The 17,097-nt window shown below is 35.8% G+C and overlaps 1 protein-coding gene across 4 annotated transcripts in view; it reads right to left on the bottom strand.

Annotated features, from left to right (window-relative positions):
- Positions 1 to 17,097, bottom strand: part of FAM19A5 (family with sequence similarity 19 member A5, C-C motif chemokine like) — a 416,638-nt gene that overhangs the window by 44,701 nt on the left and 354,840 nt on the right. The window lies entirely within an intron of this gene.

Genomic DNA, 17,097 nt, shown 5'->3' with positions numbered 1-17,097 from the left:
ATAAGTAAGGCATTCTTAGGAATCACTTTGCTGGGCTTAATTATCTCAGTGATGCAGAAGAACTGCACGTTTGTTTTAGTATTCCTACTGTCTTTGGTAGAATATTACTGAAGGACAAAGTAGACAATGTAATAAGCATCACACTGTATTACAAAATTTGTATGAGACCTTAAATCTGCTTGTGTGTTTTGTTTTGTCTCTGTTTTGTTTTTAATCAACTTGAAAAAAAGACTTTATACTTACTTAAAAATGCAAATCTCTAAGAAAAAAACCCAACACACAACTAGCTTACAGGAAGAAAATAACAGTGCATGAAAAGCTCACAGAACATTCAGCAATATTCTTTCAACACCATATCCTGCATTCTCAGATATTAAAACAAACAACAACAACAAAAAAACACGAAACAAAAAACCCAAGCAAGCAACAACAACAAACACAGAAAAAGTAAACTAGACAAAAATAAGCAAGGCACTGCAATTGTTTTTAAAAATTTTCATGGAATGCCTTTCTCTTACGATAGACTCTTGATTCCCTCACAGGTGTGAACTTCATACTGTTATCCTTTCAAGCCCATCATCAAGCCATCCAAGCACTTGCTTGTCATTGTTTATGCCTGAACAGCACTGCTCATTTCATTTTCATATTACTTATTTACTTCTTTTCTTCCTTTTTTATTTTTATTTTTTAAATCAAAAGAATGTAACCACAGAGGCTCTTGACATCTGCTATTGATATGCTCCTTTGATAAAGAGCATGGGACAGTACACCATTCTGCTTCTAGCTAGAGTTAACTTTGCCTACAGTATATTTATTTCCTCAGGTGATCACACCTAAGGTCTTAGTGCTTTCTTTAACAAGGACACAAATCACTCTCTGTTAGGGTCTGCCTATTTCTGCAGAATCCAAATGGGAATCTCAATGACTACACTGCAATGAGTCCTATTCCATGTGTGTCTTTTTTTAACACAACTCGCCTAGTGAGCAGTTAAACTATGCCTTTATCACTCTACAGGAGTCGAGTCAACAACTGAAAACTAAAATCACGTATCATATTTAATTAGGCAATTTAATCATGCTGATTTCAGAACTTCAGTTCTTTCTGATTCACACTTGAAAACAAAATCCAGAATGTTTAGAAGGAAACTGTCATTCTGAATGGCAGCTCAAAGAGCTTTCCAAATCATTATATCACTCTTTCCTGATAGCTCCCCAAGAGGTGATGTTTCTCCATGATCATAGCTGGGAACTAAGTAGACAGACTGGAATCTTGAAGTCTAGGAAGACATAGAACAGCAATGACAAACCATCATAAAATATTTCCTTAATTTCTGTAAGTCATCAGGAATTAAAAATGCTAGCCTAATTGCCCTGGCTATCTCGAAGTTAAGATGTTTGGTTTGAATTTTTACTGATTTTTAAGAATCAGTATTGAGACAGCATAATTTTGAAAAACAAACACATAAATGGAATTCACTCAGCTTTCAGTTTACAGGGAATACAATGAAGATCGATATCAGCATGTAGTATATGAATGCCTTATCTATCTTACCAGAAAACAAGCATCCTGAAATGCTATGACCAAACACTTAAGTAATAATATCCTCAGAAAATATTTCCCCAGTGAAAAACACTGAAAACTTATGACACCTTCTAACCTTCCAAGTTCTTTTCCTTTCAGGAAAAAGGACTAATGCAAAATTTCAGTGGAGAAAAATAATTTTTTTTTGAAATAATGGAAAAATGTATGAGTTTTTAAAGAAGAAATGCAATTGATTATCTAATATCTAATCTTTCTTTCTGATGAGTAAAATAGTGAGGTTACATGGAATTATTAATGGTATTTATTTACAATAAAAGAATTCATAACACCATTAGGAGATAGGAAGATCATTTTTTTTATTCCACCTTGTATATGAAAACCATGATTTGGAGAGCCATCTAAGTAAATTCAAATAGAAAATAATTTTCTTTTGTTTAGAAGCTGCATGATTGACTGATTCTTAATAAGTGCAAAAATAGCTGTAGGCAAAGAGCGATACTAAGCTTGCAGAGCACAGAAGTGAGCTAAAAAACAGATGTCAGCCTTCAGCTCTTCCTGTATAATTTGTACGCTAGAACGATAGTAAAGTGATTCCTTAAGCATATTTTCTAGCTTATTATTCACCACTATCTTATTTCATGTGGCACTTCAAAATGTTATTTTATACCTGGATTGCTGGAACAGGATATCAGCAGCATTTTGCTAGTGCATATAATTGAAAGGCTGTTACTTAAAGTAGGCACCATTAAAAAGCCTGAATTTGCCAACAGTTACAACCTGAATCTATGACTAGAATAGAAAAATAATTATGGTAAGCTACTGTATTTGAAAATGTTTGCAAACCTTTTTCTTTTAACAGTGACTACTTTTCACAGATACGTACACCTCGAGGCTCCTTCTGTAGTCTGTGTATACATATTATAACACAAACAATGTAAGCAAGAAAAATAGAAGGAAATATTTTGTCAGGAATAAAACTTTGAACAATAAACCCACTAACTTCCAAAAGTTTTTTTTCAAAATTTTAAAAATATTTTAAGTTCTGTTAATTTCAGTGCTGACAATTGAATTTACATCCTAGAAATGAGATTAGAATCACATCTTTTCTTTCTCCCCTGTGAAAGCTCTCCTAGTGTTATACTTGAGGTACATAATGCCTGAATTACTTGAAGTACTTAATGCTCTTCACCTGTAAAACAAATGCCATTAATGATTCTTGACTGCACATTGCTCAAAGGGGGTGAAAATCAAGCAACTTCACATTCTAATTTTGCCAGAACAAAATTCTGCTGCCTCAGGTGAAATCAAAATTAATTCTTAGTACAGCAAAGAATATGTGTTCTGCTATACAGATGTGTCCTAATGGCACTTCGTAGAATGCAGTGCATTAAGTACGCTTACTGTCTGACAGCTTGTGAATTTTGTTAAAAGAGGGCCATTCTGTCATTTCTGAGGCAGAGTCAAAAGATTAGGAGGTTCCAATTATTAAATGCAGTGCCCTTTTTCCCTACAAATGATCTTGAATTTGAAGGTGCCAGTGAACTGAACTGATTCCTATGTTGTTGTACATAAGCTGGATTTGCACTAACAGTACAGTTCTGATTATACCTTCAAGAAAGATTTACTTCCCTGCAGAAGATCATCCCTCTTTATTTTCTGAGCTAAGCACTTCATGTGCATTGCCTTGTCTAGCATAAAATAAAATGGCTTGTATTTAAAAAGTCTGCTGGTGAATGAACAGTTATGTATGTCTTCATTTATTTCAATTATTTATAATTTACACATTTAAAATGATTGCAAGAAATTCTGTTTTATGGAAAATTGAGACTAATGTTGCACAATTACTGCAAAGAGCCTCTGGAAATGTAATGGCAATGTTTTCTACTCCTGCATTATCCAAGACTGGAGCAAAGAAGAATGTAAGTTTATTCAATCGCATGCAGCTCTTTAATTCCATCCTAAAAGTTAAAAATCACTGGTATTTTATTTCTCACTGCTCTCATAGCTTGAATTTTTATGTAAATAAAGAATACAGTAAAAAAAATTATAATGTTTGTTAATTGAAAGAAAGAAAAGCATTAAAAAAACAAAACAACTTGGAAATGAAAGTTAAAAATATATTCTGTTTTCTAAAAGTGAGAAAAATAACTTGATGCCATAACAGAGTAAGGTCATTTGAGATTGACTTATTTGGATAATATATCGTATTTTATAATATTTTTTCCTCTATAGCTACAGCAGCCTCTCTGGCATGAGAACACTAATATATTAGTGGTAAGCTAGACATGAGCCAGCAATGTGCTCTCACAGCCCAGAAAGCAAACTGTATTCTGGGCTGCATCAAAAGAAGCACAGCCAGCAGGGTCAGGGAGGTGATCCTGCCCCTCTGCTCTGCGCTGTGAGACCTCATCTGGAGTACTGCGTGCAGATGAGGAGTCCTCAGTACAGGAGAGACTTAGACCTGTTGGATCACATCCATAGGAGGGCCACAAAAGTGATACCAGGGATGGAACAGCTCTCATATGAGGACAGGCTGAGAGAGATGGGGCAGTTCAGCATGGAGAAGAGAAGGCTGCAGGGAGACCTGATAGCAGCCTTTCAGTATCTAAAGAGGGGGGTAACTATAAGAAAGAAGAGGATAGAGACTTTAGCAACATCTGTTGTGATAGGACAAGGGGAAACAGATTCAAACTAAAAGAGGAGAAATTTAAATTGGATATAAGGAAGAAGTTCTTTTACAGTGAAGGTGGTGAGGCACTGGAACAGGTTGCCCAGAGAGATGGTGGATGCCCCATTCCTGAAGACATTCAAGGTCAGGCTGGACCAGGCTCACCTAGCTGTAGGTGTCTCTGTTTATTGCAGGGGAGTTGGACTAGATGATCATTAAGGGACCCTTCCGACTCAAACAATTCCATGATTCTATGATTAATTTTTAAGTTTGTTGTTAGGTCACAATCATGATATTTATTTTATTTTTTTCATGACTAGGAATTAAATACCGTTGAAGTCAGCTAGGGATAAATAACTAAGCTAAGACAGGAAACTAGTGAGAATTCAGGAACAAATTCTCCTTGTGAATCTGAACAGAAGTCATTCTGTTCCCTTTTTTAGGCAATTTCTGTTTTAGGACTTTAAGACAATGGAGAGTCACTAAGCTGGCACTCAGAAATACCACTAGCAACACAAGTCAAGAGAGTACAGCTCAGGAAACTTGAGAAATTATATGAACTGTTTCTAAGAAAGAGAATCCAGACTTATTCATTTGATTTGCACAGAGGAAACAAACAGAATTCTAGGAATTTACTTCATTTTTACTTAGCCTTTTCCAGCCAACTCTTATCAGCAGTAACATGAATAGAAAGCCTCATGTTTGGCTGAGAAGAATTAGTAATGCTGTACACTATGCTCTGAGATGTCTATCTGTTTGAAGAATATCTGTCTCTCTATTTGCTTTTGAATGTCTATGTTTCTGTTCAGCACCATACATCTATGAATTTGAAGTAGCATTCTGAATACTACTCACTCTTCAAGAGGAGAAATTCAGTGTATTTCTCACTTAAACAACATCAGGAGTGGTTGTCATTTTGGATGTTTTGGGTCAAGGGACAGAATGATGAATTCAGCTTCACGAGCAACCTTAAGTGCAGAAATCCATTACAGCAGTTCTGAGTACATATCTGGACAGAAATAACTGTAACAGTGTTTGTGACTCTGTCCTTCATTGGCATAAATCTGAGAGTCTTCATAGACAGGCAGACCTTGGAAATGTCATACTTTAATGGTAAACATTCTCAGTAGAGTCACAGAAATATTTCCTCCTGTACACATCTCTCCACAAAAATGAGATGGAAACCCATGAAGAGTTGAGATCCACAGATGAGATCTCTGAATACCTTATAGCTTAACCACAGTCTACATTTTGATTTGGTAGATTAAATTATGTCTTTTATTGCTTTTCTCATTGTCATGGAATAAACTTTTCTGATATAATTGGGATAAACACGTGTAGGCATATCAGCAGTCCTTATAGACTTCATATATGTTTTTTCCCAGCTTTAGTTCGGTACTGCAACATCTAAAGCACACAGAAAATCTCTCTTAGGGACAAATAGCCTATGTGCTGTTCTAGTGTTTTCCACAAAAGAAAAGTACTGTATGTTAAAGTGTAAAATTATGCTGAAGGCATGAGATACTCCAAGAGCAGAACTTAACTATTTTATCAGTTTTAATGTAAAGGCTGACAAATCTGTTCTTGAAATCAAAAATAACAGATAAGCCTAGAATTTTCATACCAGAATCTTGTTCCTTGCTACAAAATGCCTCACTAACCTTTTATGTTAATCAATAACAACAACAACAAAAAAATAGAGGAATTACTAGCAGCCACCATCTAATTCCTAATTATTCCCTCACATTCTTCTTTACCAAAAATCATACTACAATTTTTAATTTTACAAAAGAAAATGTTTCTCTTACCAGTTTTTAAGTAGAAGCCAAAAGGTTTATAATGTGTTTTAAATAAAAACTATGTTTCCATCTAGCCTATATTACACAAGAAGACCACGAAGGTCACAAAAATTCACATTTCCTCTGTGAATGCAAAGGATTTCCTGATTCAAACAAAATGCAGATAACCACCAGTTTGGAAGTTGTGCTTAATTTAAAAACATCAGGATACTAATAAAAAAATTCAAAAAATTAGAAGCATCTATCTAGTATTATTTTGAACTCTTACCCTTCAATGTTTCAAAATATTTTTTGTAGCTTTTCCTAAAATCTTGCATATTTTTAATAACATGGTATTTTCCAAAGAAATAATCCACAGATTTACAGACACCCAGTAACTGGTACTTCTGGTATAAGATAAGCATTGTAAAACACTTTTTTTTTTTTTAAAGATATATGATTTAAACATATTTTTTACGAAACTTCACAAAAGAAGAGTCATTTGTTTTTTATGGAGAACTGTTTGTTTATTCATGAGTCCACAGATCTAAAAAAGTGTCCATTGTAATACTATCCTTTGGGAAAACAATATTTTGAGTTGTCATACATGAGGTATATTTTTCAGATGACACCGTTTATTCAGGCTTTATTTTTGCTTAAATGTAGTAGGATGTGGACCACAGATCACTTGAACCACAAAAATCTATCCTTTGGCAAGTCACTTTCAAACTCCAGGTGTCTGTGATCATGCACTAAAGCACACTAATTAAAACACAGATGCTGGCTATATAAACAAGTTCAATTTTGTTTGCTGGTAAAAGGTTGAGGAACCAAAAGATAGAGCCTATTAACAATACTGTGAGAAGAAAGAGAAATCATTGCAGACTGAAGCAAATCCCACTGGGGGCCTAACAAGCACCTGCCACTTCCACGCAGTGAGAGATCAATCGGCCCCTGTACACAGCAAGATGACCTGCCAAAAGCTGAGCCACAAAGGGGAAAGAAGAAAAGTGATCAATTCCCCAAATTCTTCGCCCCTCAGTAATAAGATACAGTACACTAAGCACTTGCAATGTCTCCGCAATTGTGATACCTCAGTCAAGTTCAAAATGTGCAGCAAAAATCCAGTCTCATGTTTGGAAAGAACGTAAGTGGTACCCAAATTGTATTAGAAAATGAATTATCTACATGATTACTGTGTAAAATCAGTCCCTTTATGAGGAAAATAAGTTTTGAAGCTTCAAAATTAGATTTGCTGAATTCAAACACTCAAAATTTTTGTTCTCAGGTACAAGATGCAATTTACATTTTGCAGACTTCTCTACTTGATTTCTCTTTTCAGTGGAGGAGTGAGCTGGCAAATAGAACAGTAAAACATAGTAGGTACGTACCAAAGACTACTGGCAATAGGAAATGAAAGCAAATCAACTGGACCTTGGGAAACCAAGATAAAATAATTTGTCTGTTTGCCAGAAAGTAGTTATCAAAACCCCTATCAAGTTCACTTAATCCCAATGATGTGTAAGGACCTTGTTAATAGTAAGACAAAAAGTATATTTTCTTAACTGGAGTTTTCTTTCCTTACCACTTAGGTATAGTCTTAATTTTATTGCATAACTGTATTCTGTTCACTCTGTGTACTCCTATTTTTTAAACTTTTAACTCTGTGGGACATGGATACCTTTTGTTAAACAATAGTATGGAAAGCATTCTCTAACTTAGGTTCTGATGTTGGTACAATTGTGTTGTCAAGCAGAAGAGTAATAAAAGATTGCAAATAAATCTAGGTCCTACCAAAACTGCAGGTTTATACTGACTCGAGTAAGTGCCTGAGTACGTCAATACTTACATGTTAATGTGAAAAAAATCAACTTGTATTTCCAAAAAAACAAAATCATGGGTGAAATCTCTAGATGTTGCTATTCTTTCTTAGGGAATAAGTTCTCAAACACATCTTAAAAGGTGATGATATCCAGCAAATAGTTTGTGCTTCTCTTATGCCAATAGATGAGATGTTCTAAGATATTCATTTTCTCTCTGAAATGTTTTTTAAACCACTTCTCCTCAATGTGAAGTGTGATTTTTCATTTCCTCTTATACAGAAGACAATGGTGGAGTAGTAGTATATTAGTAAGCAATATGGGATGGGAATCTGTTTGGTACACAGAACACAAACAAAACAAAACACCAGAAAGGAAAAACCTTATTAAAGGTACTTAAAAAATCTCTTTTGTCCATGTGTGATTAGAATGATAATTATCAAATTAAAAACTCCAAAACTGCCTTTTAATGAAAACAAGAAGTGCAGACTGGCAAAAAAGAAAACCAAGGAGAATAAACAAAAATTCAAAATAAAGTGGTGTTCTTTATTAGTTGATTGCAAAACTGCTTTTGCTTGATAGAAAACAGTAGAAACAAAATGGCCTGATTGATCTTCAGAGAAAATTCTATGTTTCTCATTCACTTGAGAAATTGTTCCAGAACAGTTCATCCTTGCACAAATATTACCAGTGAAATGTCAAAGTCACTATCTGCACAGATTATCTGCTGTGCAAGTGTCTGCAGTGTTAGCACAAGAAACCCAGAAATGTCTATAACTTTTCAATCAAACTCACAGAAGAAAAACTTTAAGTCTTTTAATATACAACTGGACTTTTAAATAGGTTGTTCAATTCTGCCAGTTCCTGCTTTACTCCATTGTCTAGAAGCACTTTCAGGTTTCAGCAACTCCATCTCCCAACTAGTTGTTCTTAAATACTTGTGTTGACATGTCTTTTTTTCCTCTTTTTTTTTTTCCTACTGTGTTCAGCTGCAATAGTGCCTCATTTGACTAAAAGTCAGAAGTTGCTTTTTCTTCTTTTCTGAGAGATCCAAGTAGAGGATAAATACATTTAACTTGGCTTATTCCAATCTCTATACAGAATGACTCAAGAACAGGAGGCACTGAAGATTATGTACATTAGCAGGGTTTTATTATGGCAAAATCACTTTTCCTATTAATATCACATTTCTAGTTACCTCACAGAGGCAAATGACGCACAGCTCAATTTAGATTGTGCAGCTCCTCAAACTGAGATGGAATTCTGACTTCACTGAGGTGAAGGGAAGGAAATCCTTCCACTGATTTCAGTGGGAGCTCAGCTTAACATGCAGACTCTATAATATATGTCTGTAGGGTCTGCACCATAAATCGTGTTATCGCTCACTGACCTGAACAAATCCAGTACACCATCACTTACCTAATTATTTTGTACATTAAATATATATATCAGTGACAGCTATGCAGACAATCCTCAAGAAACTCATTAAAACAAATAGTTGATACAGATAACAAAACAAACAACAAAATCCAACCCCCACCAACTAAAAAACAGTATATGTGAGGAAGCAAACTGAATTTTTTTTCCCCCCACGCAGAGAAGGATACTATTCAAGCTATTCAGCAAAGTATAGCCTATTAAATAAAACGCAAGACATTCTGTCTTTTTGCCTTTCATATGTCACCAAAAATATACCCTGTACTTCCGTGTGAGAGCTACGTACATGAATCTGCAGTCTTTAGTGATATCAGGATGACATAAATAACTTACCAGCAAGTTCAGAAGTATATGAAAGCTGTCTCACTTGAGCTTACTGTGGTACAAGGACTATAGGAAAGATCCAAAGGTATGGTTGTATGGTAATATTCAGAACACAGACTGCATTCTTTATCTTTCTAGAAATCACTCTAATCACATTAACAGTAGGCTAAATTAAATTATGCCTAAAGTCGTATTTACTTTATGTCAAGTCAGCATTTCTACATCATCTAATAGCCAGTTCTACCTAGATCTGCAACCACTTATACTCTTTATCGTTTCTCAGTTTGATCTCAAATTTCCCTGTGATATTAAATACCACTGTGTGTATTCTGATAATGACATATGGGGAAGTATGAGGTCTGGGAAGAATCATGTTTTTCTTCTGGCTAAGGTTCTCTATGATCTGTTTTGCCTAAACTAAATTCCACCTAACTTCCAGAAAACATGGACTATTTTTTCTGGTTGTCACAATCTGGAAAGTAATGGAAAACAGTGTTAAAATTTAAGGTTGCAACCTCATGGTTATCATCCATATTCTTTACAGTACATCCATACGGCTTTATGTTCACAACCTGCAAGAAATTGGAAGAACTTTCCAATAGCTCATCTTAGAAGTTTAAATATAAATTTTAAATACTAATTCTTATATATTTTTAAAGTATATCAACTTTTTTTCCTGAATCATAATCACGTTGTCCAGTTTATGCTGAAAAGGACTTCAGATATAATACAAGAAGAAATATTTTAAAACATTATTTTGCTAAACAAGTTAGGTCTCCTCTGAGTATTCATAATGCATATTTAACAACTATTTTAATTAAGACACATCTCTGTAGTTAGCTTGAAACCTATATTTCAATCTGGCTGCTTTATTATGATTTTCAAGTTTCCTGTATCACACGCACATACATTTTGAAAAACAAATATAAATAAAATATGACAGAATAAGCACTGATTAGAACATTTTGGAACTTCATTAACATACTCAATTTACATGGCATAATCTGTTAACATCTGTGTGTGAAAAAAAAATCCCCCAACATCTTTCACACTACACAGCTGAAAACAGCCTTTTTTTTTTTTTCTTCATTTACTGCAATAAATAAAACAGTATATTTCTTCTCTCATTTAACAGGAAGCCAATGAGTGCAATTACTGAGTTAGCATAGAATATTAAAAGGGAGAAGATGAAACTGTGATGCTGAATAGTTCAAGTTATTTGTTAGTCCAAGACCTAGAACAAGAAATTCCCTCCATCAGACAGTAATTCAGAGGTCTGGAAGGCCCCAAGATAAATAACCTAGACAACAGCATTGCCTCCCTCAGCATTTTTCACATTTCCCAATTCCCATCATCCTAACTGCATGGTGGAAATTTAAACAAGAAACAAAATAATAAGGCTGGGGAAAACATACAGTTATTAACACTGACATACAGAAGGTTCTGAAGCCATTGCTGTTATCAGTGTCCCATATTAAATCTTAGTTTACTTAAATGCACATTCACTGCTGTTCTTGTTATTTTTTTTAACTGGGAAAATGGTTTTCAAATCTAAATAAGAAAATAATAAAAGCCTGCCAAGAATTTACATTTATTTAGAAGGTTGCTAACTGTTGGCATAAAATGCAATTTTATTACAATTACATTCAAAGTATGCTTACAGAAAGGTATGATAAGTATCATCCATTTTAGTTCATTCAGGGACTAACAATGAAAGCCCTGCCAACTATACAACTGTCAGATTTTTGCTTCAGTTGAATGGTTTTACTCAATGTCCATTTGTATGAATAAATCAAATACTGAAGTCTTTGCTTAGGCTAGAAAAGCACCTGTAGTATTGCACTATTGAGAGTTGAGTGTACAACATACCTAAACAGTAACAGATTTGTGTTTTTAAATTAGAGTACGCCTATCTGAAGATTTTTAATCAAACAATTCAGATATTCTTCAGGTCTGTAGAGATTCATCCAGCAAAATACTAAGCCTTTAAAAATCAGACTGCTCTGTGAAGGCCTATAAACAAATAACTGTTCACAACGTCTTAATGTGCAGTTCATTATTTACAGAGACCTACCGTGCCAGCATCCTATCACCTCTAAGTTTTTTTTTTTGTCTTTCTGTTGTTTTCCCTTTTCCACATCCTTTGCCCTGGGTATCCTTCTGCTTCAGAAATAAAGGTTCAGGAAATTCTTACTTATACTTCAGAAATGCTGTCAGGAAATGAATGCAAAAAGTTCTGTATTTGCAAGCTTCCGGAAAACAAGAGTGGATCAAAAATGATCACTTGGACTTAGGATTCTACAACTAAATAGCTAAGATCTTCATCTCCTAACACTTGAAAATCAGTTCTGAAAACAAGAAGACCAGAGACATTTGGTCCTACACCACATTCAACTGCGCTGCTGAACGTCCATGTTGCAGTGACAGCCACGGACTGAGTGTTGAGCAGATACTGACCTTTCTGTTTGTTATTCTACCCATTCACTTTCCTCTTCCACTTAGCTGAAAACATCCCAGTGTGCTCCTTCCTCTGTCGCTATCTCCATCCCTGTCACCTTGTCCCAGCTACATCTTCTCCTCTGCATCCAGCTGCAAACCTCCCATATGCATATACGCTATGAGAGAAAACATTTCCCAGATGAAGAACAGCATAAAATATGGTTATTTACAAAGTATGATGGCTTTCTAATCCTCTGATGAGTTTGAAATCCAGACTATTACAGTGCACCTGTTTCTTCTGAACATCAACAACAAAAGGCCAAACACAAGTTCTTCGTGACCTCTTACCCTTTTATATCTCAGGACTTTCTCTTCAGCTGACAAGTTTAAAAATCATATTTCAACCACATCATGTACTCTTCCAAGCACAAAAATGAAGTGTATGAATGTAGCAATCAGAAGGGCTAACGCAATGGAAATAGCATTACAAAAAGGTGGAAAGAAAATACAGCGCTCACCCGGATCGGAAGATTTTGGGCTCACAGGGAAACGCTCCCACCCATTTAACTGGAATATCATTCCTCACATAAATTAATGAGACATAGTCCTATAACTTTTGCATTTACTACAATATATGTTATCAACAACGTGCAAGATACATTCTTCCCTGTTATTTTTACAAGCACTTTTAAAATGGTAGTGGTGGTTTCTTTGTTGTGTGTTGCTTTGAACTCTTTCATATAAAAATGCTAACAGCAGTACAACCTCCACTGTTAACAGCAGGCTACTCTCCATCACTAGGCAATAGGATGATATCTTCACTTGAATTTATCATGAGGGAAATACACAGAGCAAATAAAGTAACAATATACCTTCTTTATGAATGTAACTATAGCTTCTGGACTTCTCGAATCAGCTTTGTATTCCTTGTGCTTCCTGCATTCTTTGCGTTTATCCTAATTTGAGAGGGATTTTGTTTTCACGGGACTATAAAAGATAGATCATTCCCTCCAGAAAGACTAAACCTGTACTGTGACCTAGCCAAGTAAGTCAGCTTGCACAAGCTCTGCAGGAGGCAGAATGCTGACAGAGTGGCAGTTCTGCAGACTGGGGAGCCCACTGGCTCCTTGCCCTTTAGGAGTTACTAATTAAAATGACCGAATGAGTAGCCACTCACTGTAGATGAAAGCTCTGTGATTAGCCCTTATCATAGCTGTTCTATCTTCAGAGGACTCAGAGTGTTAATGAGATTACACATGTTTTAAGATGCTGTTCATGATAAAGCAGCAAGAGTGATTCACATCAAGTCCATCACTGAAAGCAACGCTAGATGCCCGTCTGGAGGCCAATAAAAATTTTACATGAAACCTGTCTGAAAGATGAAAACTACAGCTGGCAGATGATGCTGAAAGATTTACATTTGAGTGAGAAAACAGCAAAGCAATATAAGATTTTTCAGGAAACTATCAATAAGACTTTTCCAATAAACTTCTAAGGGGGCACTGGCATGTATGTTGAGGCAATAGCATTTTTTGCCCCTTTCCAAACCCCCAGTTCAGTTTCTGTTCCTGTGACCTGCACCATGGAGTCCTCTCTAAGGGCCAGGAGCTGGACATTATATCACTTAATAGTAAGGTAAGAACTATGTGAATATTTCTGTAGGCATGAAAGATGGCTCGATAAAAATATTTTACTGAAATATATACCACAAACACTAAAATCAGAGACATTATCCCCATTTTGATTATTTGTTAATGATCTTTGCTGTATTTATCTTATTCTTTCTTTTTCTCTTGATTAGCTCCTGATGGAATACTAGTTTAAAGGAGTTTGTTCCAGAAATCACAGAATCACAGTAATATTTTTTCCTTTTCCCCATTTTATATTAAGACACTTCAGAACCACCCACTTGGAAATAATTTGTGAGCAATATCATCTCTATCTCAAAATCTGGGCTTTAATGAACTTATTTTTGTGGATGTTTTTCATTTACAGCAAAGGTTAAAGTTCTTCTAAAGTGTTTAATTACTCATCAACAAGAGACTTTTTTGTACACATGCTAAGGGAAAAAAAAAACAACAAACAGCTGGAAATTATATACAGAAAAAGAAGTAACAGAATGAAAAGAACATCAAAGAGTACCAACTCTTACTGAAATTTACTGAAAACTCTAGATTTTGTTTACATATAGTACAGCTTGTATAGAATAGGGCACTGTGAAGAAACATCCGTACTCTGCTGATAAGAAGAATATTACTGAAGCTAGCTCAGTAAATCTTGCTCTTCCATATCTAGTAAGACTCAAAGGAAACACCATCGACAGGATCAAATAAATTAAGACAAGGGGATTAGCAGTCCTCCTCCCATGGAAAAGGCAAAAACAAAAAGAAAATATTTGTTAGTACTTGAATTATAGAATCATTTAGGTTGGTGTCATGGTTTTACGATTTTTAGTTATCTGTATTCCACATCATAACATCATGTAGTGCATTGGCAGTTAAAGAGTTAATGCTTCAGTTCCGTGGATCGTCGATAGTTCCGGGTACCTGGTTCTCAGAAGAGAAGAAGAACTACATTTCCCAGGGGACTTTGCTGCTCTGTTACCATTTTCTGCTCAGAGGGAAAGATAAAACTATTTGTATATCACGAGACCTTCCATCTTCTCTCCCCGTTTCTCTTCCCGGCAGCATCTCGCTCCCCAGCCATCTCACTGTCAGTATGAGAGTAAGGCCTACCTTAATTTTGGACACTCTCTCTCATTGTATTGGATTTATTAGCTCAAATTGTAAATATATTATAGTGTGTTATTTTGCATATTGTATTAGTTTGTTTCTCCTCAGATCGTTGCTGCTGTTTTGTTTTTAGGCCCATTTCCCTACCCTTTTTCCCTTTTCCCTTTCCCAGGGTGTGGGCCCGTGGATCCTCCGCCCCAATAGTCACGGAACCAGGACAAACCTGCCCGTAAACCGTTGACAGTTGCAAGGATCAATAAGATCATCTAGTCCAACCATAAACTGCTGCCTGTGACAGCTCTAGATCACGTCACTCAGTGCAACATCTACTCTCCTCCTGAGAACCTACAGGGACAGACTCAACCACCTCCCTGGGCAAGCCTGTTCTAATGTCTCACCACATTTTCTGAGAAGAAATTATTCCCAGTACCCAACCTGAACCTCCCCTGGTTTAACTTAAGGCCATTACCTCTTGTCCTATCACTAGTAACCTGGGAGAAGAGGCCAACCCCTATCTCGCTTCAGCCTCCTGTCACGTAGTTGTAGAGAGCGACAAGGTCACCCCTGAGCCTCCTTTCTCCAGACTGAATCATCCCAGTTCCCTCAGCTGCTACCATAAGACGTGTTCCAGACCCTTCACCAGCTTCACTGCCCTTCTCTGGGACATACTCTAGCACCTCAATGTCTTTCTTGTAGTGAGGGGCCCAAAAGTGAACATAGTACTCAAGTTGCAACCTCATCAGTGCTGGGTACAGAGGGACTGAGTACTTGCTACACTGCCATCTCATTCCCATATGATGTGTTTGGAAACTGCTTCCACACTGCTAAAAAGTCATTTGAAGTCTATGCTTTGCTTCATTTCTGCTTCACTTGCTGGCTGTCCTGGATGAGATGGGCACTGTGGGTGGTACATTAAGGTCAAGTCCTTTAAGGATGGATCACAGTGTAGGCCAGATCCAGCTGTGAAGGAGCACAAGCTGGCTAAATGAGCCTCTCGGGTCTAACAAAAGAAGCCCTCCTGCCTATAGGTATAGAGTTAAATCCAAAGGTATATATTTGTGATGTTATAATTGCCTACCTCTGCATTTGTAATTAGGAACTAAACATTAAAAAGGAAATCTTATCTTATGAGAAGGTTTATTTGGGAACATTCTCCTCTCTGAATATGGAACCTGGGGGCTATTCTTAAACTAATGTACTATTCTTCAACTAATGTACAGAGAATTCACTGTAATTTTAGTAGTCTAGCATGCTAACAACTTAGAACTTTTACCAAGAATTCACATTTGATGGTGTAGTCAATACAGTGCTATACATCTTCATTCTTACTGATGCTAGCAAAAATTTCACAACATACATATGATTTTGGTGCCTGGAATAAGGTTTCACTAAAAAAAAAAAAAAAAAAAAAGGCTTTTTAATAAAAATCTTGTGATATTCATTATACCTTTTCTGTGCATCATTTTGTTGGCAAAGTTATGACAACTTTTAACTTTGAAAATGTGACATTTGTAAAATCAATCAATAAAAATCATTCTGAAAACAAATCCTCAATAACACACACTAACTTTATTACTTAACACTCCTAACCTGGTTTCACATTATGAGGTTTTATAGACTTTTTTCAAATTATCAGCTTTTGAGCCTGTAGACCACTTTCAACTACATTTGATAAACATATCAAAAATATTAAGATCCTGAATATTCAAAAGTGTGGCAATAGGGAAGCATAAAAATATTGTAAATGACAAATTAATGCTTATTAATGAACCTACTGATGGGAAACCTTGCAGCTGCAGGGTCAGGCAGCACAAACAGTCTGCTTGTACTGCCAGCTGGTCAAAAATGATTGATAATTTATCCATGGTATTTTGTAGGTAGGAAGGAGCACAGGATATGGTAGCGTGAGGAAGCAGGGGACAAAGAAAGGTTCTAGATGCATTTGCAGTTCTGAGAAGAGCTGGAGGTCTTGGACTACAGGGTGACAAGAAGGAAAACCGATCAAAATTGCACAGAATAAACTACTAGCTTATTAGTTCCACTGTTCACAGGACAACGTTATTACTAAAACACTGCACATTTTAAGTTGTAATGTAACAAATATTGCGTATCAGATTATTTTTCACATCTGGTAACTACAAATTAGTGTTTTATTTTTCTTTCAGATTATGTGATTTTGGTCAAGCTTTATAACACTGTAATGAAGATTTCCTTGAAAAGTGATATAAGACCTGATGTGCAGATATTTCACTTTTTACGACCTAGCTATAATACTTACAAGCTATGGTGCCAAATTTTTATGCAATGCTTGCTTTCATGGCAGAATTGTTTGTATGAATACAAACATTTACGTGGT

This window comes from Numida meleagris, chromosome 1 (assembly GCF_002078875.1).
Source record: "Numida meleagris isolate 19003 breed g44 Domestic line chromosome 1, NumMel1.0, whole genome shotgun sequence".
Lineage (NCBI taxonomy): Eukaryota > Metazoa > Chordata > Aves > Galliformes > Numididae > Numida > Numida meleagris.
Note: the sequence above shows the minus strand (reverse complement) of the source record. Positions and strands in the feature narration are given on the sequence as shown.